General features: G+C 41.0%; 2 protein-coding genes across 2 annotated transcripts in view; both read right to left on the bottom strand.

The window, feature by feature from the left end:
* LOC306968364 (uncharacterized protein) overlaps positions 1-23,024 on the bottom strand; it is a gene marked incomplete at its 3' end in the record, with an annotated part of 33,283 nt that extends 10,259 nt beyond the window's left edge. The window contains exon 1 of the mRNA XM_079563708.1: positions 22,935-23,024. The remainder of the gene's footprint in view (positions 1-22,934) is intronic.
* LOC306968079 (NACHT, LRR and PYD domains-containing protein 5-like) overlaps positions 1-26,340 on the bottom strand; it is a 429,270-nt gene that overhangs the window by 19,749 nt on the left and 383,181 nt on the right. The gene's annotated exons all lie outside the window — the stretch shown is intronic.

Raw genomic sequence — 26,340 nt, 5'->3', positions numbered from 1 at the left:
TTGGACCTCAGTTAAATTTAATTCAGGACCCCTGGCTTAATGTATCAATAAATGATCATTTAGCTGTACACCTTCAACAAAACAACATGATTACAAAAATACACAGACACAAATGTTTTTACAGATTTATTTACTTCTCATTCAGGTAATGAATTTAAATGCAGCACATGGAAAAATAAAGGACACACATTCTAGTTTTCACAGCAATATTTAATAATAATAAGAATAAAAAAAGAATTAGACAACAGAAACGCATAGATACATTGATTGCAAATTAATTTTAATTTTGGCTTTTACACAATCAATAATTCAAACAATATGAACTATATACATCTAAATTGTAAATACATGTAAGGAGGAAAATAGAACTAGATATAAGTAAAACACTAAAGAGAACTAGATAAGTTGATTATTTTAAAGAACACTTTTAGAACACCATATTTAATTTAAGTATTTTAAAACTATTATTACAACTATTATATGTAAATACTACTACAAATATTATTATTACAACTATTATTATCTCGAGATTGATTTGTGATCTGGGGATTGAAATCCATTATTATTATTATTATTATTATTATTATTATTATTATTATTATTATTATTATTATTAACATGTTAAAATTTAGTTTTGGATTAACCTAACTGTTTTATTGAACTAATTTATCCCTCTCTAAGCTAACCTTGAGCAACAGTGGCGAGGAAAAACTCCCTTTAACGGCCAGAAACCTCGGACAGACCCCGGCTCAAGGTGGGTCGTCTGTCTCGACCAAGGAAAGACCAAAGGGTCTAAAGCTGGACCAAAGGAGGACCACATAAAAGAAAGGAAACGGAGAAAGGACTGAAGAAGACAAAAGAGTCTAAATAGGACCAGAAAAAGAAGAAAGGACAACATTGAGTCAGGAACAAACAAACAAACATCAGACCAAAGGGTCAAAGCCAGACCCATCCAGACCAAAGAGTCTAAATAGGACCACACTGAAGAGAGGAAATAAATAAGACCAACACAAACACCACATCAGACCAACACAAGCACCACACCAGACCAACACAAGCACCCCACCAGACCAACACAAGCACCACATCAGACCAACACAAGCACCACATCAGACCAACACAAGCACCCCACCAGACCAACACAAGCACCCCACCAGACCAACACAAGCACCTCACCAAACCAACACAAGCACCTCACCAGACCAACACAAGCACCTCACCAGACCAACACAAGCACCCCACCAGACCAACACAAACACCACACCAGACCAACACAAGCACCCCACCAGACCAACACAAGCACCTCACCAGAACAACACAAGCACCCCACCAGACCAACACAAGCACCACATCAGACCAACACAAGCACCTCACCAGACCAACACAAGCACCACACCAGACCAACACAAGCACCACATCAGACCAACACAAGCACCTCACCAGACCAAAACAAGCACCTCACCAGACCAACACAAGCGCCTCACCAGAACAACACAAGCACCTCACCAGAACAACACAAGCACCCCACCAGACCAACACAAGCACCACACCAGACCAACACAAGCACCTCACCAGAACAACACAAGCACCTCACCAGGCCAACACAAGCACCTCACCAGACCAAAACAAGCACCTCACCAGACCAACACAAGCACCTCACCAGAACAACACAAACATCACACCAGAACAACACAAACATCACACCAGACCAACACAAGCACCACAACAAAACCAAAACAAGCCCCACCCAGACTGACACAAGCGCCATAACCGAAAGGAAGCACGACCACAGACCAAAAAGATACTGAACCAGACTAAAAGAAGTACTACACCAGGATGAAACACGCACCAGACCAGACCAGACCAAAACAAAACACAGACCAAAGGAAGCACTACCCCAGACCAAAAGAAGCACTACACCAGACCAAAAAAGAACTACACCAGGACAAAGGAAGCACTACACCAGGACAAAACAAGCACCAGACCTGACCAAAACAAAAACCGGACCTGACCAAAACAAAAACCAGACCAAAAAGAAGCACTACACCAGACCAAAAAAGAACTACACCAGACCAAAAAAGAACTACACCAGACCAAAAGCAGCACCAGACCAGACAAAAAGAAGCACTACACCAGACCAGAAGCAGAACACAACCGCAGACCAAAACAAGCATTACACCAAAACTAGTCTAACCCTTATCAAATCAAACCAACCATAATCATCATCATCATAATAAAAATTGACCATAATCGACGAAATGTAGACAACTTCACCTTCAAAGCATCAAACTCCAAAGGCATTCACATGATAATGTATGAACATGATGGTATATAAACATGATAATTATAAACATGATAATGAATAAACATGAATCAATCAATATCAACTACTCAAACATCATCATGCGTGATAATGAAAAAACATGATTATGAAAAAAAAACATGATAATGTAATCAGTACCTACTAATCAAACATGATCATGCATGATAATACATAAACATGATAATGTATTAAGGCTCATTCATACTTCACAAGATGCAAGAACTTCTTGTTCTTGCACCCTGAGTTGCAGAAAAAAATGAAGTCATTATTACCTTGTCACCATGGAACTGTCCTCAGTTAGAAAACGTTTCCATGGTTAAAAGGCAAAAGTGACTTCATTTTGTTCTGCAGCTCAGAGTGCAAGAGCAAGTTCTTGTGTCTTGTGAAGTATGAATGAGCTTTTAGACATGATGATGTATCAGTATCTACTACTCAAACATGATCACGCATGATAATGTATAAACATGATGATGAATAAACATGATAATTTATAAACATGATTTATTTATGACAATGTAATCTAGTAATCAAACATTATCATGCAAGATAATGTATAAACATGATATCGTTATCTACTACTCAAATATGATTGTGCATGACAATATATAAACATGACAATGTATTAAGGCTCATTCACACTTCACAAGACGCAAGAACTTCTTGTACTTGCACCCTGAGCTGCAGTACAAAAGTCATTATTGCCTTGCAACCATGGAACTGTCCTCAGTTAGAAAACGTTTCCATGGTTGCAAGGCAAAAGTGACTTCATTTTGTTATACAGCTTACGGGTGCAAGAACAAGAAGTTCTTGCGTCTTGTGAAGTATGAATGAGCTTTTAGACATGATGATGTATCAGTATCTACAACTCAAACATGATCACGCATGATAATATAGAAACATGATAATGAATAGACATGATTATGTAATCAGTAACTACTACTCAAACATGATCTTGCATGATAATGTATAAACATGATAATAAACATGATTATGTAATCAATATGTACAACTCAAACATGATCTTGCATGACCAACAGCAACACATAATCTAGTCAGTCAAATACTTAAAAGAACATGCAATCCCTTCGTGATCAGAGAAATATGTTGGCACCACTACAGAGTGAACTTCAAACTGTGTTGTTTTGACATATATATGGTCAATTAGGGTCCCTCTCTCGGTTGTAGGAGAGTCAACATACTGAATATAGCCTCTATCAAGCATCAATTTGGACAATTTGGAAGATTTCAGTATGTCCTCATTAAAGTCTCCAACAATAACAATGGTTCCGCTCTTAGACTGCAGCCAATTAAATAGCCTCTTCAAGTTTTTGATGAACAAAGACATGGCATAAGATGGGGGACGATAAATCACAACAACTAAAATATTGAAAGCCTGATTATTATATGCTATACATTCCAAATCAAAATCAGGTACTGTGACATCATAAGCCCCATTTACATCACAGTACACGCCAACTCCCCCATGTTGTTGGCCACATAACTCTACAAGTGCTGGATTGGTGCTACTATTGTAACTATCACTACGGGACCGACTATGAAATAGGAAATTATCTATCTGCACCGTGTCTAAACACGAGTCAGCACTTAGCCATGTCTCTGTCACAGCAATGCAGTTAGGCCGCCAAAGCTGTGTGCACCGTGTCAAATCAGACACATGCCTACTTAAACTTTGAACATTCATCAAAAACAACACAAAAAAGGGTTCATTGTAGATGGGCCGAGACACACTTTCTGTCAAGAAGGGAGGCATAAAATGTAGAGCAAATTTAACCTGATCATTGCAATAAATGGCCTTTTCTTTGAAGTCTTGGATGATGAGACCAGACAGGGTTCTTACTCTACTCAAAGCAACATATGCTTGACCAGCAGAATCAATTTGATCAAGGGACACAACTGCGTTATTGACAGAAATGCCTTGGACCTTATGAACAGTACAGGCCCACGCAAGTCTAAGAGGAAACTGACGCCGAATGCCACCTTGATTGTTTGCACGTTCCTCCTCCGGTTCAATACGTGTACATCCAGCTAGATTAGGGGACGGGTGTCTATAACGTTGCCTTTTTTGAGAACCAGCAACGCTATCATCAAATAAAATGTAAACAGCTACTGGGAACGTTCTACCTGACCAGATAATATCTGTAATTGTACCGCATATGCCATTAACAAGGCCATCATTAACATCTATATTTTTACATAGCATAATGCGTGCTCCGTTACCCAAAAATACCTCCTCTGGCAAGCATGTATGCTCGGTATTTAACAGAGGGGTTATTCTTTCCTCCAATTTCCCTGTTTTCTTATTGCGACTATAATCCTTTGCAACTATCTTTACAAAATCCGGGCAGGTTTCACAAAGTTTATGATGATTAAAGTCGTCAACTTGCCTATTTCTAGAATAAATATGCAAAGCATCAGACTCTTCCCCGGTTTCACAAAGTCTTAATAAGTCAATATCTGAATTTAGCAGGGATGTAGTCCTGGATCGCGTTCTCAAACGGTTCAGCAATTGGGCAAAATCCTCATCTTTCTGACGCATGATCGTCGTCAATTCCACAAATGAGAATTTTGCCCACAAGTCTGAACTGTCTCCATCTCTATAGAGGGCTGTATCTTTAATTGGCCTTAACTGATAAAAATCCCCTACAGCTATTACACAAATATTACCAAACCGGGAAGAGTCACCTGATTGTTTAATTTGTGTCAGTCTACTGTCAATATATAGCATTAAATTATGGCCGACCATGGAAATCTCATCAATAATCAAAATCTGTAAATCCCTAAATCTGACACGGACAGTATTTGCCTTGTCTTCTAATAATGTTTTGACTGGCTTTGTTGGGGGGACTGGTATGTGAAAAGTATTATGGATAGTAGCTGCCTTTAAATTGTACGCTGCTACCCCTGTTGGCGCGGTAAGGAGGACGCTGATGCCATCAGGATCCCGGCACAAAGGTGCCAGCAACCTGGTAGCTTCATACTGTATTGCTCTAATCAGGTGACTCTTCCCGGTTCCCGCCCCACCCGTAATGAATACATGAAATGGCTCTGGTTTGGTACCCGCTACTTTGTTCAAACACCATGCCCGGATTTTGTAAAAAATGGCAAATTGCTGTTCATTTAGTGAACGGACTAAAGCCAAACCCTCTTGCCTACTAAGGATATTATTTTGTCTTTCTATATGGGCTATTTCCTCGTGGCGTACGGCCAACTCAGGAATGGGAAGAGGCTCCTCTTCCTCAGGGTATTGGGCTCGTTGCTGTTCTATTTCCTCGATGCAGTCTAAACGTTCAGATTCCTGCTCGGGACACAACGAAGCCCATCCGCTCTCCAGGACTTCGTCACTGACGATTTCCTCCTGGAGTTTTTCGATGTCTTCTTTTATGACATCAAATTTGCTTCTATTCAATTTAACTATTGAACGTACACTATGTATTGAACCGTCGGAGAACTGAATCCTGCCATTTTTATAAAACAGCAAATACGTCTCGCAAGTATCCGGTTTCAATTCTGTACGATAGGGCACAAACAGTTCAATCAGGACCCTATAGTACAGTTCTGGATTTTTGGTTTTTGAAGGACGCATGTGATCGATTACGGCAGCTTCAGATCTCGTTCGCTTAACAATATATCCGCAATCATTTTGAAGTTGAACGGACTTCTTAGATCTTTGGCTGTTTGAAAGGACGCGATACTCTGACGCAAACGTCGCAATACACATATCATTAAACACGCTATCGTCGGGACGGTTCTTATACCGGTCCACAATGTTTAGCATCCATATGTCCTCCTCGCGATCTGTTTCCTCAATGGTGCTTAACGGTTTGCTCATTCTAACTATGTTTTCTCCCGTTGGAATAAAAACGAGCTTCCTGGAAGACTCCATCAAATGCATCCCCGTTAATAAATAAATGGCCTCCTGAGCAGATACTTCTCTATTATGGAGGAAAACTGTACCCACTTTTTTCAATGCCTCCTTGGCGTCTAGATTCCCTTTCTGAGCTTCCTTTTGAGAGTTGGCTAATAATAATCCTATCTCCCGTTCCGATTTGCCCATATATGATATTACATACACAATGCAAGCATAGGGATTGCATACATATTGAATATCAAAATTTGCATTCCACAATTTGGCGATCCCCCTACTAAAATTATTAATCCAAATCGCGTTGACTTTCCTCATCAAAACAATATGCGTACGACCACCCAAAGAACAATAAGCTATTTCAAAAACTTCCTGATTAAACCCCAGAGAATCAAACAGATCTTCGGGGAGGACATATGCGCAATCTTTGGCAGAACTAGCTTTTTTGACGGCAGCCACAAGCGCTGCAGCTCGTTCAGCATTTATGGTCCTATGGCATATGCATGGCACTTCTCGGGCTTCATCCTGGGGGTTATCTTTATTGTCTTTGTGACACTTGGGGCATTTGGGTTTGCTTGATCGTTTTATAAAAGTGCGCGCAGACGGGGGACGGGGGAAATTAAAACGACAAACAGTTTTGTTTTTCCTACATGATTTGGAGTGGTTCTCTGAATGTTTCTGCACAGAGGTGACGATTTCGTGTAACGCATCGTCCTCTGGTGGCAGCTCACAGGTGACGTATTTATCTATAAACGCGATCACCTCTTCATCTGTGTTAACATCTAATTTAGGTGCTCCTCGAACCCACAGAAGTACATGGACATGTGGGGAGCCTCGCTGTTGGAACTCAACGCGGTAAAAATAGTCATCTATTTCACCTATAGGATGTGCTGGGGACATTAAAACTTCCTTGAGAAATATACGCCAGCGATAATCAAACATCCTTGCCGCGGTAGCCGGATTACGCTGCAAGAGTTCACAACGCTCTGCCCACTCTAAGTCCTCTAAAGTTTGATCACGGCCATCCTGTCTAAGAACGGTGTTAATTAAGTTTTTCCAGCGCATATCTGCGCTGGAAAAAGAACAGAACCAGGTCGGGTTTTCGCGCTTGTGCAGCAATGCCATCATGTGTCTCTTACCACCGCCCCAATATGGTGGAGAGCCTCTAATCGGCCTAAGAAAACGATAGCCACAATCGCGCTCTACCATCTTCTTAAGTGATTCTTTTAGATCCGAATCATTGCTGCCGCGATCGTGAGGTCGGTTAGGATTAGTGTCGCCCTTCCGAAGTGCGATGGATACGCTAGAGACCACTTGCTGAAGAACCGATAAATAATATGCATAAAAAATGAACGATAAACACCGCGCAAATCGGCCATCGGCATGCATTATACGATTGTTTAAATAACGATATAAAGTTATACGAATTAGTCTTTTGTCAAGAAATGTACCGCGGCCTTGTGGAAACAAACAAGGAAAGCATTTGGCTTCATTTCCCTTATCTGAAAGTAATTTGATAGGGTTGTTACCTTCAGTAGGAGCTAGATTTAAAACCCCGTCCAAGTACTGATCTAAAATGTGTTGCCCTAAATTCACGGGCAAAGAACAAGTATCCTGAAAGATGCAGTATCGCTGTTGGTCATGCAGGACTTCGTCATCAAGGTTCACCTCAGGATGTTTTCCATCCTCTTGATGTGAATTTGATGACTTGTCCTTACCTTCATCTGAAGAAACATCCATTTCTTCAATGTCAGATTGATCCTGATCTTCTCTAGAAAATTCATTAATCCAAGTTTCATCAAAATTAATATCAGAAAAATACTTATTAATGCTTTTTAAACGCTGAATTGCTAACTTAATGCGCATTGTATTGACAAACCTATATTTATAATGGCCTTTATATGTTAGCTTACGCTTCAGTTTAATTGGCAACACAACTCCACCCAAATCTGAACGGGGCAATAACTTGGCTGTTTCTGCTATATTTGAAGGGACACAGGTGACTGGCCCGTGGATTCCCTTTTGGCCTCCCTTAGGTAAAGCTACCATCTTCATCAAAGCTACATTAGGCGAGACCAAAAGTTCCTCCACATCGTTTAAAAATGCCAATTCTTCTGGGATGGGATCAAGTTCCAAGTTGTTAAAAGAACTTTCTGGTGGAATGCAACCCCTAAGTATCTTACGATGACAGGTGAAACAAATCCACAACTTACCTCTAGCTGTTTTCTTAACTGAACATGGGCGGGGACAGGCTTTACTACATTTATGTAAATATGTGTCTTTAATACACTTAGTAGCTACATCTAAAACTCTGTCATTCTTTCTATAGTTATTTAAGCTACAAGGTTTTACAGATTTTTCAAAGAATAGCCTATGGCAAACAGAACAGATGTACTCTGGCCCTTTTTCAACTTTCGCCAAGAAACACTGTGCAACATAATCAAAGTCCTTCAATTTCAGTCTATGCTGTTTTTTTGAAGTCTTTTGAATATGCTTTTTATTTTCACTATTATGGTATCTAGTTTTACTGCTTATTATTTTATCCTCCCTATGAATGGGATTTTCATACTTATGTTTACTTGCTGCTTTTAAATTCTCACGATGTGACAGACTAGTTCTGTACTTTTCTGTGCTGTAAGCTTTAACGCTTTCTCGGTGCAGCTTATCTTTACTATATTTTTCTACACTGTAAGCTTTAACGCTTTGTTGGTGCAGCTTATCTTTACTATATTTTTCTACACTGTAAGCTTTAACGCTTTGTTGGTGCAGCTTATCCCTACCATATTTTTCTACACTGTAAGCTTTAACGCTTTGTTGGTGCAGCTTATCTTTACTATATTTTTCTTTGCTGGAAGCTTTAACGCTTTCTTGGTGAGACTTATCATTACAATATTTTTTAATGCTCATTGCCTTAACTTTATCTCTATGCAACATATTTTCTTTATATAAGTCTATACTTCTTTTCTTTAAGTTGTTTCTTAGCAAAAGTTGTTGCCAGTACTTCTGTCTGTTTATTTGCCTTATTTTCTGTCTATGGGCGGTGTTCTGTCTATATGTTACTCTACGTAGTTCTTTAACTTTCTCTTGGAAAACCCCCTGTGTGTACCGTTTCCTAAATTTTTCACTCGCTTTCTCTCGACGTTCAAGCACAAATTCATTGATGGGGTTACTTACCTGAGCTGAAGAGTTCTTACGAAATCGGAGTCTGTACCCTGTTTTATTACCATTGATTTGGCAAATGCCGCAACAACCCTCCCCCCCAGAATCTTTAACACAAATGACTACCTCGTAATGATTTCGATTGCAGTTTTCTAAGTATATAGATTGGCTTGACAGTGCTTTATTCTTACATGCATACTCAAGCCAATTCCCATCAAAGAATGTAAATATACCTACCCCTAAAAGGTCAGCCGTTACCTGTATCTCCACCTCTGTGGCCCAACTACCTACATATTTCATTCTTTTAGTTTGGATATACTCATACACTGAGGGGGAATAGGGACACCATAAACTCTTATATTTTAAAGGATTCTTTTCAAGTTCTTTTACAACCAAAATCCTAATTCTCCTATGATTCTTTTGAGTTCCACTTACTGCGAGGGAGATTGCACGGAAAAAACAATTCCCATCAGCAACAATGGACTCATTTTTGCATGGGGCGCCTAATGATCTACGGGTGGTAATTTGGGGCATAGTAATATGTTCAAACTGTATTTCTACCTTTCTACACAAAGATTGGCTAATATCTTTATCTATGGGGGTGAAAGATCTAGTTCTTTGAGTGTGGCTAATAAACTCTAAACCAGCATCAACCTTTTTAGAGAGGATAGATTTAGATTTCTTTGATGTGTGAATGCCTTTGGTGTTTGGAGGCTTTGCATTAACCTTAGGCACACTATTACCAACTGACTGCATCTGCTCGCTAATATTAGCATCCCCGCTGATGCCAACATCCTCGACGATGGCAACATCCTCGACGATGGCAACATCCTCGACGATGGCAACATCCTCGACGATGCAAACATCCTCGACGATGCAAACATCCTCGACGATGCCAACATCCTCGACGATGCCAACATCCTCGACGATGCCAACATCCTCGCTGATGGCAACATCCTCGCTGATGGCAACATCCTCGCTGATGGCAACATCCTCAGATGCAACAGTTACAACAACACCAGTCAGCTCAAACTGTTTCTCCGCACGCTTATAACAACGTGCTAAACGACAAAAGTGCCCAGACAGATCTTCAATAGACCTAAAGAACACCACAACACTTTTGCCATAAGCATCTACCATCCCACTCACACTCCGAGAGTGAGAGTCGACCACAGCGTACACACCGTTATCATGAATGATGGCACAAGTGCTGCCACACATGGTGAACAGGCAGGTGTCATACAGTGCCAACATTCTTTCTAAACCACTGCGCAGGCTCACAATGATCATGTTATCAATAAACTCCCCACTGTCAACACCAACTACACCGGGAAGACCTTCAGTAAACTCAAAACAAACCTTTTGTCCCTCAATGTCCCACTCATGTGGGAGCTCTGGGACCAACAACATACTTGACCCGGGAGCAATCCTGCCGCTAACTTTGCAGTATCTATACAACTCATCACCCAAAACAAGAGTCCGGTCTAAGTCCTGCTTCTGCCACAACGACACACGACCCACAGTGTGCTTAGCAAGACTCATCAGTGCAATCCCCATACACTGAGAGCCAGCAAACGCGAACCGATTACTCCCCTGGTGAAAGGAGCCACGGATGTTCCGTGGAAGAGTGACCGGCACCGACTCACCTTGACTTACCTCAGCAACACCGGGGCCGTCTTCTTCTCTTCTACAACCTGCTTTAACCGGTGCATCAAGACCAAAACCAACAATCTCAACATCACCATCATCTACATCAACAACATCACTCCGGGTCTTCTTGGTCCTTCCATCGGCTTTCCTTGGACTGCGGATGTGACGCTTCCTGTTCTTCTTCCTCTTCTGTAAAAAGAAAAATAAATATGCTTGAGCAATGTATAATACAAAGAAAAAATCAATACTTGATTTATATTGATAAAGCTATGAGAAAATAGCGTGGGGGAACCAGGTTTCCTTCATCGCAAAGGCCTGAAAGTTTGTTGGGCTGAGAATATAGTAAAAATAACTAATTCTGTTTTAACAGGGAATTACCTCCAAATAAGGTGGTAAAGCACTACTTCAAACTAAATCTAGAACATGTCATTTTATAGTAAGTTTGAAGTGATTTCTCATTACAAACTGTTTTATATTATTAATTGCACAAATCTGATAAACGAGTGTGACAGACAACGGCACCTGAACTTTAGATTTCAGTTTAGTACATCAGGCTTTAACCTCTTAACCCCCACCTGAACTGAGCACATTTCTCCAGTTTGACTTTACCCAAATCTAAAAGCTTTTTGGAAAAGGTGTCAAAATAGAACAAAAAAGTGGATGAAAATGGAACAAAAATGTTACAGAAGAGCGACAATAATATGACAAAAAAGTGACAGAAATACAACGAAAAAATGATAAAACGTTCACAAAAATATAACAAATGCGACAGCAAAAGCAGAAACTAAAAAGCTACAAATAAAAGGCCACACAAAGACAAAAATGAAGCAAATATGTGCCAAAACAGAGACAAAGAAGCAATAAAAGAGCAACAAAAACATGCCAAAAAAGCAACAATAACACAAAAAGTGAAAAGAGTGTAAAAAAATGCGGCTATACGACAAAGCAGTTGGGATCAGTTTTGTAGGTCTTAGCTTTCAAATGAAGTGTAACACTGTTGCTCTCCAGTACAGATGCTTTTATAATTGGGTAAAGTCAAACTGTAGAAAATGCACTTGGCTATCAGGTAAAGTCACAGAACATTCACTCTATACAGCCTCTTTTTACGTTCATCAAGAATAACACTTTTTGACTTATAATACCTATAATGATAATACTCAAATGAACACTCCAATACCAACCTGGCCTTTCACCAGAACATCAGCGTCGTTGGCAGGCGGTGTTCCAAGTGGCCCAGCTCCAGGCTCCGTCTGTGTGGTAAATAAAGTAATATAATTAACCAAAACAATAACCTCCAGAATTCACTCACTGAGCTTCAACTCTCAGCTGCACTAGCACTAATAAGGGCTTGATTGGGCTTATTGTGAACTACAATTGAACAAGTGTCTTTAAGGGCTTAAAAAAAAGTATATGTAAAAACATTAGCGTGTAGAGTGTTTTTGTAATTGTAAATAATATCACAATAGTCATCAGTAAAGCCTATATTTGCTTTGAACAGACTTGGGAACACAGGCAGGTTATGCATATAAAGTATGCTTTTAAAGTTAAAGGAATAGGCCACCGTTTTTACATACTAAGATATGTTCTTAGCTCACTTTAGCCGAGTTAATATATCCCCGTCTGGTCTTTGTCCGTGCGCTCTGTCACGCAAACGGAGCACATACGCAGCCTCTCCCACATGTCACATAGCTCCGAAAAAGCTCACGATAGAAGCTACCAAGCTCTTCCACGTGTTCCCTATTTAAATAAAGTTACGTGAAGTGTTTTCATGCGAAGTATATTTACCCAGAAATGTAGCATGTCGATGTTATAAGCAAATAAAAAGGGGGACTATATTGTGAGGCGTAATGATACGAGGAGCACAGCGTCCGCGTAGTAACTCCTAAAGACTTCCCCGCTCACTTCCGTCAATAACCTTTAGGAGTTACTGCGCGGACATGTGGGAGAGGCTGCGAATGTGCTCCGTTTGCGTGACAGAGCGCACGGACAAAGACCAGACGGGGATATATTAACTCGGCTAAAGTGAGGTAAGAACATATCTTAGTATGTAAAAACGGTGGCCTATTCCTTTAAAGACACCAACCTGGTCCTTCATCACAGCAGGAGAAACACCGCCCACATCAGCACTGGATGCTCCAGGGGTCACCTTCACAGCTGGCACCGCCTGGACAGTAAATGAATAAAACACAATGAGTTAAGTATTATTATACAGTGATAAAATACATTCACGCCAAAGACACCGACCAGGTCCTCCAGCAACGAGTCCAGGATCTTCAGGTCATCAGTGGGTGACTGGTCACTCTTGGTCCTAACAAGGAGTTTCCTTGGACCGCGGTTGTGACCCTTCCTCCTCTTCTTCCTGCCCTATAAAAGAGACAAAGCATATGATACAGCAATGTGTAATAGGGAAAAAACAATACTTGGTTTATTCATAATGCTGTGGGAAAAACTTGAGAGGGGAACCAGGCTTCCTTCATGGCAAAGGCCTGAAAGTTTATGTTTGGTTGAGAATATACTAGAAAATAACTAATTCTGTATTAACAGTGAATTAACCTCTACTAATACAAAAGATGATTTACTAATGCAGGAGGTTAATAGCAAGCACTACTTCAAACTGAAACAGGGACATTTCACAGAATGGTACAAGCTATTCATCAGTAGAAACCTTTTTATATAACTTGTGCAAATCTGATAAACGAATGTGACAGACAGACTTTAGATTTCAGTTTAGTACATCAGGCTTTAACCTCTTAACCCCCACCTGAACTGAGCACATTTTCTCCAGCTTTACCCAAATCTAAAAGCTTTTGGGAAAAGTTATAGCAACAAAAACGAGGATGAAAATGTGACAAAAGAGCGATGAAAACATAAGAAAAAGGACCAACAAAAAAGAAAGACCATGAAGAAGTGACAAAAGCCGAGCAAATAAGTGAGAAAAAGAGCGACGAAAAAATGCCAGAAAAGAAACAACAATGCAACAAAAACATGACAAAAGAGCGTAACAAAAATGCAACGATAACACGACAAAAACAGGATCAGTTTTGTAGGCCTTGGCTTTCAAATGAGGCGTAACACTGTTGCTCTACAGTACAGAAGCTTAGATTTAGGTAAAGCCGAACTGGAGAAAATGTGCTCGGTTATGGTGGGGGTTAAGAGGTTAAATCACATTGCATGTACAGATGCTGGAAGTTTTGTTAATGAAAACAGATTTTTACCATAATATAGGCAAGCATAAGCTTAAAGGAATAGGCCACCGTTTTTACATACTGAGATATCTTCATACCTGAGCTTAGGAGTTCTTTTGTAGCTGTCTGGTCTTCACAGGTGCAGGTGCTTCACAGAGCGCAGACGGCGTTAGCATTTAGCCTCTCCCCCTCTCCTCTATAGCTCCAAAGAAGGTCAAGTTAGAAGGGACCAAGCTCTTCCACGTTTCCCCTATTTACATATGGTTACATGAGCCTTTACACAATCCAAGTATAGTTACACAAAATTAAACATGTGCATATTCTAAGCGGATAAAAAGATATATAAACTATATTGCAAGGCGTAGTAATATCACCACGCCTTGCAATATAGTTCCCTTTTTATTCGCTTACAAAATCGTCATGTTTAATTTTGTGTAACTATACTTGGATTGTGTAAAGGCTCATGTAACCGTATGTAAATAGGGGAAACCTGGAAGAGCTTGGTCGCTTCTAACTTCACTCCTGTTTGGTCCCATAGAAGAGGCTAAATGCTAATGCCATCTGTGCTCTGTTTACGTGACTGAGCGCACATAAAGACCAGACAGCTACAAAAGAACTCCTAAGCTCAGGTAAGAAGATATCTCAGTATGGAAAAACGGTGGCCTATTCCTTTAACCAAGCACATTTTTTCCAGTTCAGCTTTACCCAAATCTAAAAGCTTCTTGATTGGAGAGTTCACAGCCTGTAGGCCAGTGTAATACCTCATTTGAAAGCAAAGACCTACAAAACTGCTCTAAAATGTTCCCAATGTGGACACAACCGCCGTTGTGTTGTGGACATAGCCCGTGACTTTTTTGTCACCTGTTATGCTGTGTTTTTGTCACTATTAAGATATGTTTTTTTCAAGAAGCTTTTACATTTGGGTAAAGTTGAACTGGAGAAAATGTGCCCGGTTAATGCAGGGTTAAGAGGATAAAGGTCATGCTGGAGACACCAACCTGGTCCTTCATCGCATCAGGAGAAACGGCGCCCACATCAGCACTGGTAGATGACGCTCCGGGTGTCACCTCCACAGCTGGCACCGCCTGGACAGTAAATGAATAAAACACAATGAGACAAATATTTAGATAGTACGGGTCGTTTTCTTTCCTGACCCACTGTATATCAAACCTGACCCACCCGACCCGAAAAAAAAGTTTGCCAACCCAACCCGAACCCCCGAACCCGCACACATTGAAAAACTGCAACATGAGTCACGTTGCAGCCTCTATGACTTAAAGGAATAGGCCACCGTTTTTACATACTGAGATATGTTCTTACTTGAGCTTTGACAAGTTCTTTAGGACCTGTCTGATCTTCCCCCGTGCCTTCAGTCACGTAAACACAGCGCAGACGGCGTTAGCATTTAGCCCCTCCCTCTCTCCTCTATAGCTCCAAAACAGGTCAAGATAGAAGCTACCAAGCTCTTCCACGTTTTCCCTATTTAAATATGGTTACGTGAAGTGTTACACTACAAAGTATAATTACACAAAATTAAACAATGTGGATTTTCTAAGCGGATAAAAGGGGGAACTATATTGTAAGGTGTAATAATACCAGGAGTAGTTCGAAATCCGCCTAGTAATCTTCACTTTACTGCGCGGATGCCAAACTACTCCTGGTATTATTACGCCTTACAATATAGTTCCCCTTGGGAACTTGGCAGCTTCTATCTTGACCAGTTTTGGAGCTATAGAGGAGAGGGGGAGAGAGGCTAAATGCTAACGCCGTCTGAGCTGTGTTTACGTGACTGAAGGCACGGGTGAAGACCAGACAGGTCCTAAAGAACTCGTCAAAGCTAAGGTAAGAACATATCTCAGTATGTAAAAACGGTGGCCTATTCCTTTAAACAGGAGCGCGTCAGTGGAGAATTAACACTTGATGCTTTGTTTTGCTACTGCACCGCTGAGGAACCTTTGAAATCGCTTATCATGAAACAAGGAGCAGAAACTATCATGAGGCTTTACTTCTATCACGTTATGAACATCTCTTTCCGTCAAACTAAACAGAGTTTGAACTAAAGTGGAGCAGCCTTTACCTGACGCTACAAGGTGTTGCTCTCCTCAGGTTAACAAGATGCTGTGTCTTTTTTATTTTAGTTTTACCTTGTGTCTTGTTGATGCATTATTTTAATCACATGTGTGTTTCCCATATGTGCTTGGGCACTGCTAATGTGCCGCATTTGTAGTGGTGATCAAAGTTATACAGAAGTGATAGGCCAGGTGACATCTAAACAAAAACACTAATGATACATTTACCCCATAAAACTAAACGTTCAACAAAACACTGCGGGTGTCGGGTCGACCTGCGCATCAGTATTAGGTAGTAATAAAATAAGTTCACACTAAAGACACCAACCTGGTCCTTCTCCATCACAGCAGGGGAAACGGCGGTCACATCAGCACTGGTAGATGACCTTCCAGGCGTCACCTCCACAGCTGGCACCGCCTGGACAGTAAATAAACAAAATACGATGAGACAAATACTTGAATACTAATAATGTAAGCCCACACTAAAGACACCTACCCGGTCCTTCAGCTTCAAGTCCAGGATCTTCGCAGCACCGGTGGGTGACGGAGCAGGTGTCACCACCACGACCTCGGCGGGGGGCCGCTTAAGAAATGACAAAATGAAAAGAATGTTGTGGTTCACGTCTGAAAGGCTTTATAATGATTACATGCACATTGTTTACATTCTAAAACACTTACCAGGTCTGGCACCGCAGGTGCTGTAGGAGTGGGAGGTGAACTGGCTTTCACCTTCACTGCCTTTGCTGCCTTCACCTGAAATGTATTTAAATATTCAGTCTTTAATCTCTTTACCCCCACCTGAACTGAGCACATTTACCCAAATCTAAAAGCTTCTTGACCAAAGTGTCAAAATGGAGATAAAAACGAGAATGAAAACGCAACCAAAAAAAAGTGTTCAAAAAAACTGCAAAAGACTGGAAAAAACATGCCGGAAAAGCAACAGTAACACAATAAAAAAGGCCTGAAAAGGCGACTAAAGAGTCATGACAATGAAACAAAGAAGCCACAAAAATACAATGAAAATGACAAAAAGCTGTGAAAAATCATAAAAACACAATGAAAACACAGCAAAAGCGCTTAAAAAAACGGGGTAAAAATGTGACAAAAAAGTTATGATCACTTTTGCAGATCTTAGCTTTTAAATGAGCTGTTACACTGGCCAAGAAGCTTTTAGATTTGGGTAAAGGTGCACTGGAATAAATGTGCTCAGTCAAGGTGGGGGTTAAGAGGTTAAATATACAATATATCAAGCAGAAAAAGGTACAAACCTTCCGCTGGGGTTGGCTTGGCTTTGAGGCAGCAGCTTTCTGACGTCTCGCACGTGACGCCTAATAATTAAAGAACAAAAAAAAAACATAAATACTTCATATTTGTACACAAGGCAAATCATCCACTTTTACTTCAATTATTTCAACATTGTGTTGCAAAGCACAAGAGCTCACCTTGCACTCCACAGAGCCAGAAGGGACAAGCTTGTCCATCTTCTTTAGCATGGCTCTGCTGAAGAGAACGGGGGAAAGCGGGATGGAGAAGACAGACTCCACCTTAAAAGAATAAAAATAAACACAATCATTAATATATAACAATTCAATAATACAAAGATGCCAAATGGTTCAGAAATATTACAAACCTCCTGCTGAACCAGCCGCCTCTTGGGACCCCTTTGGGAGTGCGCGGGGCTCCCCAGCTGGCTCCTCTGTAAGGACAGTATCCACAGTCTTAATAACATGCACTGATGGAGCTGAAGCTTTGAAAGTAGGGGCAAGTCTCACCTTGTTCCTCCGTCTCCTTTCCACCAGGGTAAAGGCATCAGGATCCGGCGTTGGATCACTGATGACTGGTGGGGGGGGGAGTGGAGACACAGGGGGTGGACTGGGATGTGTCTCCATGTGGATGTAGGACACTTGGAACAGCAGGTCAGCGTACAACTTCATCCCCCCATCAGTGTCGCTCAGATGGACCTGTGAAAGATATGGGAGAAAAACAGTTATTCTGGGCACCACTTTACTGAGTTAATTATTTCTACTAGACTTGTAATGCAGATGAACTTGCATCTGATTCAAACTATATCAGAGTACTTACACCATCATGGCACCGCAAGTGCTGTTCTTTCAGCGGGAAGTACTCAGCAGCAGGGTAGAACTTGATACCTTGAACATAAAAATACAAACATAGCATTAATGTCTATGAAAGCTCAAATAAAATTAAACATATATGGTGATCAGACTCTATAGTTAAATGTATCCCTATAACACTCACCCATGCGTGCTGCGACACGGTGGTACTCCTGCCGCAGGTGCTCTTGCAGGTAAACTGGACTATCACCGCGAGGTGGAAAGTCCAGGACACAGACCTCAGGCCAGCGGCTGCAGACAGATGCCAGGTAGTGGGCAAAGTCCACACCAGCCTCAGAGATGGTACGGCTGGACTTGAGGTTGTTGGAGGGAGCGGTCACGACCACGAGCGATGGCCTGCGATCCATGAGCGATGGATGGCGGCTGTCGTTCGCGAGCTCGACCTCGAGCTGCGCGGCGCTCGCTCCAGGGGTGCAGCTGATGCCAAACAATACCTTGTTGCCAGGTATCTTGACATAGCCATCTACGAAGTGGCGCAGATGGCTGGCCCCAACAATCAGAACAAACTGGAAAAACACAGCACAATAATGGCAGTTAATAACATGAAAACTTACTAAACCAAGTCCAATTTTCTTTAAATAATACGATGTAACATAGATTTGAGTAGATAGATAAAATCATCTGCCAATTGAGTACAATTGTTTACACTTAAAATAGAGGAAAATCAGTTAGACCTATAATATCACAATGCACAGTCATTTCAGTTCATAAGGATTATTGTAATGTTTTTCTTTAATTATAAAAAAAGGCAAACCTTCTTGCTGGGGCTCGGAGGAGGGATGGCCAATTTGTGCTGCTTTCCCGTCAGCTTGGACATTGGCCATCGGCGGACCTTATGGCGGAATCCTGTTCCTTTCGCTAATAAGAAAAGAAACAAATAATTCAATTATTAATCTTTATATTGTACATGTATTTATTTTATATGACTGTACAGTTTACACTTAAGATAGTGACACAAATGAGTAACACTTACGGTAAAGTTCCGCATCATCAGCTGTGGGAGGCTGCACAGGAGCGGGGGTCCGCTCTGCCAACCTCTCCCGAGCTGCCTGGGAACGACGGAAAGACTTTCCACGAGGCATCTGAAATATGAGAAAACATTTAACATGTTATAGAAAAATGTAAGCAAAGATATAATCTATGTAAATGACCAAATCAATTAGGGCTGAAACAACTAATCGATTAATCGACAACTAATCGATTACTAAAATAGTTGTCAACTATTTCAGTAATCGATTAATCGTTTTCTAGTAAACACAGACTAAAATAGAGATAAAGTTAGGGTCTGCAGTGTTTTGTACATTGTAAATTTCACAAATATCTGTCTTTGTCTCGTCCAATCAGAAAGCAGAAGTAGCACAAAGAGCCTCGTACAAACGTTTACTTTAAGTTTACTCCATCAGCATGTCCTCAAACGGCGCCACTTTAGCTGAATGTGATAAAAAAAAAAAAATACAATTTCCTTGCACCTTTCACAGTCTAGCGATTAATCGATTAATCGTAAAAATGATCGGTAGATTAATCGATTACCAAAATAATCGTTAGTTGCAGCCCTAAAATCAATGTTTTTGGGCTCATAAACTGTATAAATGAGTGTTTAATAGTACTGTGTACAATGAGTGTTTAATAGTACTGTGTACAATGAGTGTTTAATAGTACTGTGTACAATGAGTGTTTAATAGTACTGTGTACAATGAGTGTTTAATAGTACTGTGTACAATGAGTGTTTAACAGTACTGTGTACATGTGTCATTATTTTGGCACTTCAGTGAGTATTTGTCTTAACCTGAAACTCTCTCTTATGGTTAAAAATATACTTTGTTTTAATGTTGAATCATTGGCTCTGCTGTGACGTCAGCCTCATACACACATAAACACCCCCCTCCCCCGCCTGTCCCAGCTCCTCTAGGAAACGCCTCCTCAGGTGCATTTTTCAAATATTTTTCCTGCCCCTACAGTCTATACTCGTCACCACGGCAACAGAACTTCAAATGTGGCGCTGCTGGACAGAGGAACTTCATTGGCTGACTCCACCCTCAGCTCCTCTCTGATTGGCTCTAAGCTCTCACGCTACACTGACATAGCAACTGTGCTGCACATGCAATGGCCACTTCTACCAGAAACACGTCATCATTAGCTTTAACAAGTTAGAACCAGAACCAAACCAGGACTACATGAGGTCTAATAGTGAAAGACTTGGTCTAACCCAGAACTCCAACAGAAAAGTCCTGCCTTACACAGTATACCTGCTCCCCTGAGTCTCTCCCCCTGCTCTCAGCAACAGCATGGCAACAGCATGGCAACGGCATAGCAACGGCATAGCAACGGAGCCACTCATTGGCTGTCCCCCAAGCTTCCCGCGCACACACAGCCAATGAGCGCGCGGCACCATCTCCCGCACACACTCTCCGGGACTTTTCAGTATTTAGCTTTCTTTTTACCCATAAAAACCAAATAAAATAAAACTAATAATCACCTTATGTGACTAAAACCACCACAGGCACACACATCTAAACACATGCTCTCAAGCCACGGACTTAAATAACACGAGCAGCTCAAAGAAACCATTTAATTTCCACCATTTCAGACATTACATCAGCCTGGCTGTGGCAGCAGCGCACAAAACCAAGCTTTCCCCACGGTCACCACGATAGAGCTCAATATGTACGCTTAATAACGCTTGAATATACAGAAAATATACTTATTACAGCCCCGGGCAGAGCATACATGTGTGGCTACTGCTTTAATGCAGCGTTTAGCTTAAACCAGAGCTATTACAGAGAAGAAAAACAGTTCTTACCTTAAGACGTTTTCAGAGAAGAATCCAAAAAAGAATCAACTCAGAAACAGCAAAGTAATCCACAGGGAAAAGGCTCAGAAAGGGCTGAAAAGGGGCTTCTCGGGGCTTGGTCCAAAAAGGATTAGGCTCAGAGACGCAGAGGGAGAAAGTTATCGGCTCTTGAAGAACTGAAAACTTCCAAAGAGGGGCGGGTCCGCGGAGTTTATATACCGGTCCAACGCGTGACGTCACTCACGTTTCATAGTGCTGATAGGCTGATAGGTCAAACCATATTAAAAACATACGTAATCACGCTTGATTCAACTGTGCGTCTCTCTCTCTCTCTCTCTCTCTCTCTCTCTCCCTCTCTCTCCGCGTGCAGAGCTGTTCGTGACAATCCTCCGCGTGGCCTCCTTGTTTACACCGTGGTGCCTTAAAGCCACAGTACCCAATATTTTTTACAATAATGGAAGAGGAGGCCATTATATGTGGTTCATATTTAATAACATATTAAACACATAACATATTTGTAGCATCCTGATTCTTCACAGGGGTGAGTTCACAGCTGCATTTCACTGCAGGGTCTCTTATCAGAGTCACTTTCACAGAAATGGTGTAACTCACCTGTGAGTCCAACAAACTGATACAAAGACTTAGTAATTAGTGTCAGTGGAGCAAATATCTGACTACACAAAAATAAATGTGTGTGGCCTCTGGCCCTGATGCATGTGCTCAGTTACTTTCCGTAACTATGGGTCTATGAGTGAATGGTTTGAAACGGAAATGCCATCAAGCTGGGAAAAAACAGTGGCATTAGGACTAAAAATAAAAAAGTGGCATAAAACTCCAAGAAGTTTTATTTTATTAGCGACACATTTGCACAAGATCTGTTTTGTACTTGCTTTGATCAGAAGTTCAGTGGGCAAAAAGCAAAAGCAAAAAGTTAACTTGAATTATTAGTTGCTACAGTCCCCGACCCCGGATGTTTTGATATAGGAATTTTGGAAAATGGGCGCGATAGCGCCCCCTGCAGAGCACCGAATAAAAATGAATGGGGAAAAAAAGTAAACTTTGTCGTAGACAAATAAAATTTGGCACAGACATCCGTCACGTGACCTCGATCAAAAAGTAAATTATGGCCACGCCCATTTTCCCACCGTGTTGCCATGGCAACGACCCGAAATAAAGTTTGGCATAGCCAAACCAAAATTGGTACACACCTTCGTCGTGACTGTCCGAACAAAAAAGTACATCACGTGGTTGCTAGGCAACCAACACAAAGTCGGCCATTTTGGGAAAAATAGCGTGATCTGGCGCCGAAGGCGCATTTCTTGCCTTTGCTCTTTTATAAACTCAACCGAGGGTGGCAGGGACGGCATTACCACGTAGGGCGCGGCAGCGCCCCCCGGTTGTTGCGGTGGCGTGCGACGGCGTGCGCCAACCGGCCAACGCTGCTCGCGAGGGCCTCTAAATGCCGCTTGCGGCTTTAATTGGGTCTTGTTATTGTACATGAGTCTGATGGAAAAAATACACCTCCCAGAGGAACAAAGTAACTCCTCAGAGGATTTTTACATTTTCCCACATACATATACTTGAAGTGTTAAATCCTTGCTTACTTCTCTCGTTAGAATAGAAACCTTTTACATGAAAACAGATACCTGTATTATTAATATTAATGTAATACAGCGCTGTACATTCCCACACAGTACTTTATAAACATATAAGCAACATTTGTAATCATGTTAACTTACCTGGTAAACACTCTCGCCCGTCTTCGAATGCTTTCAGTTCTTTGTTCTATCCTGTTAAACTGGATTTCTAGGCAAAGGTTAAAGTAGGCGTGTAACCTGAAACCTTATAAAAGGTGTCAGGTTACACTCTCTTTTAAATAAATCAATCTAATATCTCATACACAGTGGATCCCAACTTTTTTCAGATCCCGTCCGATTTTTTTTACATTTAGATGCGTTTTCCTACAATCTGGTGCATTTTAAGTAATAACTAAAACATTTTTGGCTATTATGCTGCAGTGAAAAGAATAATTTCTGGTTAATATACACAGGGTACAGATTTTTTTATATATATAATGTAATCGATCAGTTTTCTTTCAGGGGGCGCAGGCCTTTGATTCTTCTCTCAGCTACTTTAAGCATATGCTTCAAGTAAAAAACAAAAAACAGCCTTCATCACAGCTAATGGATTTTCATTTATTTCATATATATTCAATCAAAGCAAAACAAAAAGTATTATTATTATGTTTTTCAATTACATTTTTAGAATTTGCCGTGGGCCAATTAAAAGCGGGCTGCAGTTGGCCCGCGGGCCGTATTTTGGACCCCCCTGCTCTAGTGGATGTTTCTTTACTTTGAGTGACAGCCTCTCATGATCGTAGATGTATTTCTTTTGACTCCATAAAATATAGCACGTGCATGTTTATTGTTTCGAGTTATACAACAGTGTATTTGGAGACACAGCAACAAATAACCAGGAATTATCCAAGGTTTGGCTTTTCTGTAAATGACTGAAACAGAAATACAAGAAACACCTTGAGTTATGACTGTAAACAAAAATAGCTGCTCACATTTGGCAATTGTCGATAAAATGTAAATAAATAACATATATTTTCATCTCCATCATAGCTCAGCTTCATAAAGTCTTACGGTCAGTTTTTCTTTCAGTTAAACAAAACCTCACAGTCGAGCTACAGACGAATCAGGCAAAACATTACGATCCTTCAGTGGACCCAGTATGAGAGAAACACAATTTTTCATCGAGTTTAGAAAAGTGATAATGACCGGTGACTGTTTTGTTGGCAGATATGTCTAAAAAGGTGACTTGTATCACTTCAAACAAATCCTGGATGAACTGGACATTAGCGTCATTAAAGTCCTCAGTTCTGCCAAAGGAAAAGAGCTGATGCTTTTGTCCAGAGAGCAGCTGTTTACGGCGGGTTTGAGTTTGACGTTTCAGCGTTTAGAGAAATGCACCTGTTTGGAGAGTCCCGGCCACACACAGCGCAATAAAACAAAGCCACAAAATATTAACAAAAATGAGACGTACATGACGCAGAGAACACAAAAAAAGCACCAAAAGAGCAACAAAAAATGTGAAAAAAAACGTGATGAAAAAGCCACAAAAAAAACAAAAACACAAACATAATGTGACGATAATACAAGGAAAAATCTCAGATCCATGTTGTAGGTCTTAGCTTTCAAATGAGGCGTTAGACTCGCCGATAAGCTATAAGCTCCAGAGCTCCAGAAGCTTTTAGATTTGGGTAAAACTGAACTGGAGAAAATGTGCTGGGTTAAGGCGGGGGTTAAGAGGTTAACGATGGAAACACCTGGCTGGAGGATTCACCTATTGTACATGTTTTTAGCGGTCGGGTAAACCGGAGTACCTGCAGGAAACTTACGCAGACACAGGGAGAACATGCGAACTCCGCACAGAAAGGCCCCGTGCAGGAAACTAACCGCTGAGCCACCGTTTAGATTATACTTATTGGATTCTCATGTGGCCAGTGGTTTTCTTCTGCCAATATACAGTGCCTCTCGTTAGTATTCATACACCTTGAACTTTTGCACATTTTGTCATGTTTACAACCCTAAACATAAAGATTTTATTTTTATTTTTTTACTGAACGTTCACACACAAGTAACAGACGACTGTGAAGTGAAAGCAAAATGATACATGATTCTGTTAATTTTCAAAAAATAGAAAAGTGAAAAGTGGGGCGTGCATAAGTATCATACAGCATTTTCTGAGTGCATTAAATTGCCTTTAAAACATTCCTAATGACTCCAGAATGTTCACTCCTTGGCCTAACGGTTAAACAGAGGCACCTGTGTGTAATCTACTCTCAGTATAATTTCAGCTGTTCTTTTAGGCCCTCAGAGCTGTGGTCGAAGTGTATTGGTCACTAAACAACATCATGAAGGTCCAGGAGCACCAGAGAGGTCAGGGATAAAGCTGTGGAGAAGTTTAAAGCAGCGTTAAGTTATACAAAGATTTCCCAAGATTTAAACATCTCCCGGAGCAACTGTTCAATCCATCATTCAGAAATGGAAAGAGTAAAGCACCACTGCAGACTTACCAAGACAAGGTCGTTCACCTAAACTAACAAACTGAACAAGGAGACACTGGTCAGAAATACAACCAAGTGCCCCAAGATAACTCTGGAGGAGCTGTGAAGTACTGCCGCTGAGCTGGGGGAATCTGTACATGGGACAACTATAAGTCGTATCTACACAGATCTGGCCTTCATGGACGAGTGGAAGAAGAAAGACATTATTGAAAGGAGGCCATAAGAAATCCCGTTTGAAGTTTGTAGAAGTCATATGGAGGACACAGCTCCATGTGGGAGAAGGAGCTTTGGTCAGATGAGACAAACGTTATGTATGGAGCAAACCTAACACTGCTCATCGTCCTGAGTGCACCATCCCCAGTGTCAGATATACGGGGTGGAGCATCATGCTGTGGGGCTGCTTTTCCTCAGCGGGGACTGGGGAGATTGTAAGAATAGTTGTGGAGATGGATGGAGCCAAATACAGAGACATTTTGGAGGAAAACCTGCTGGAGTCACAAGAGAACTGAGGCTGGGGCGGAGATTCTCCTTCAGCAGGACAATGACCCGAAACACAAAGATAAATCTACAATGGAATGGTTCAATAAAATATATTAATGTGTTAGAATGGCCCAGTCAAATTCTGACCTAAATCCTATTGAAAATCTGTGGAAAGATCTGAAAACTGCTGTTCACAAACGCTCTCCTTCCAATGTGACAGAACTTGAGTTGTTTTGTAAAGAGGAATGGGCTAAAATGTCAGTCTCTACATGTGCAAATCTTGTAGAGTCAAACCCCAAAAGACTTGTGCTGTTATTAGAGCAAAAGGGGGTTCCACAAAGTATTCATTCATGCTGTATGAATACTTATGCACGCCCCACTTTTCACTTTTCTATTTTTTGAAAATTAACAGAATCATGTATCATTTTGCTTTCACTTCACAGTTGTCTGTTACTTGTGTGTGAACGTTCAGTAAAAAAATCAAAATAAAATCTTTATGTTTAGGGTTGTAAACATGACAAAATGTGCAAAAGTTCAAGGTGTATGAATGCTTTCGAGAGGCACTGTAAGTGATTTGCCTCAGGTTCTCTGTG

Source organism: Gobius niger (genome assembly GCF_951799975.1).
Source record: "Gobius niger genome assembly, chromosome: 9".
NCBI lineage: Eukaryota > Metazoa > Chordata > Actinopteri > Gobiiformes > Gobiidae > Gobius > Gobius niger.
The sequence above is the reverse complement of the archived record's forward strand: the minus strand, read 5'-3'. Positions and strand labels throughout refer to the sequence as shown.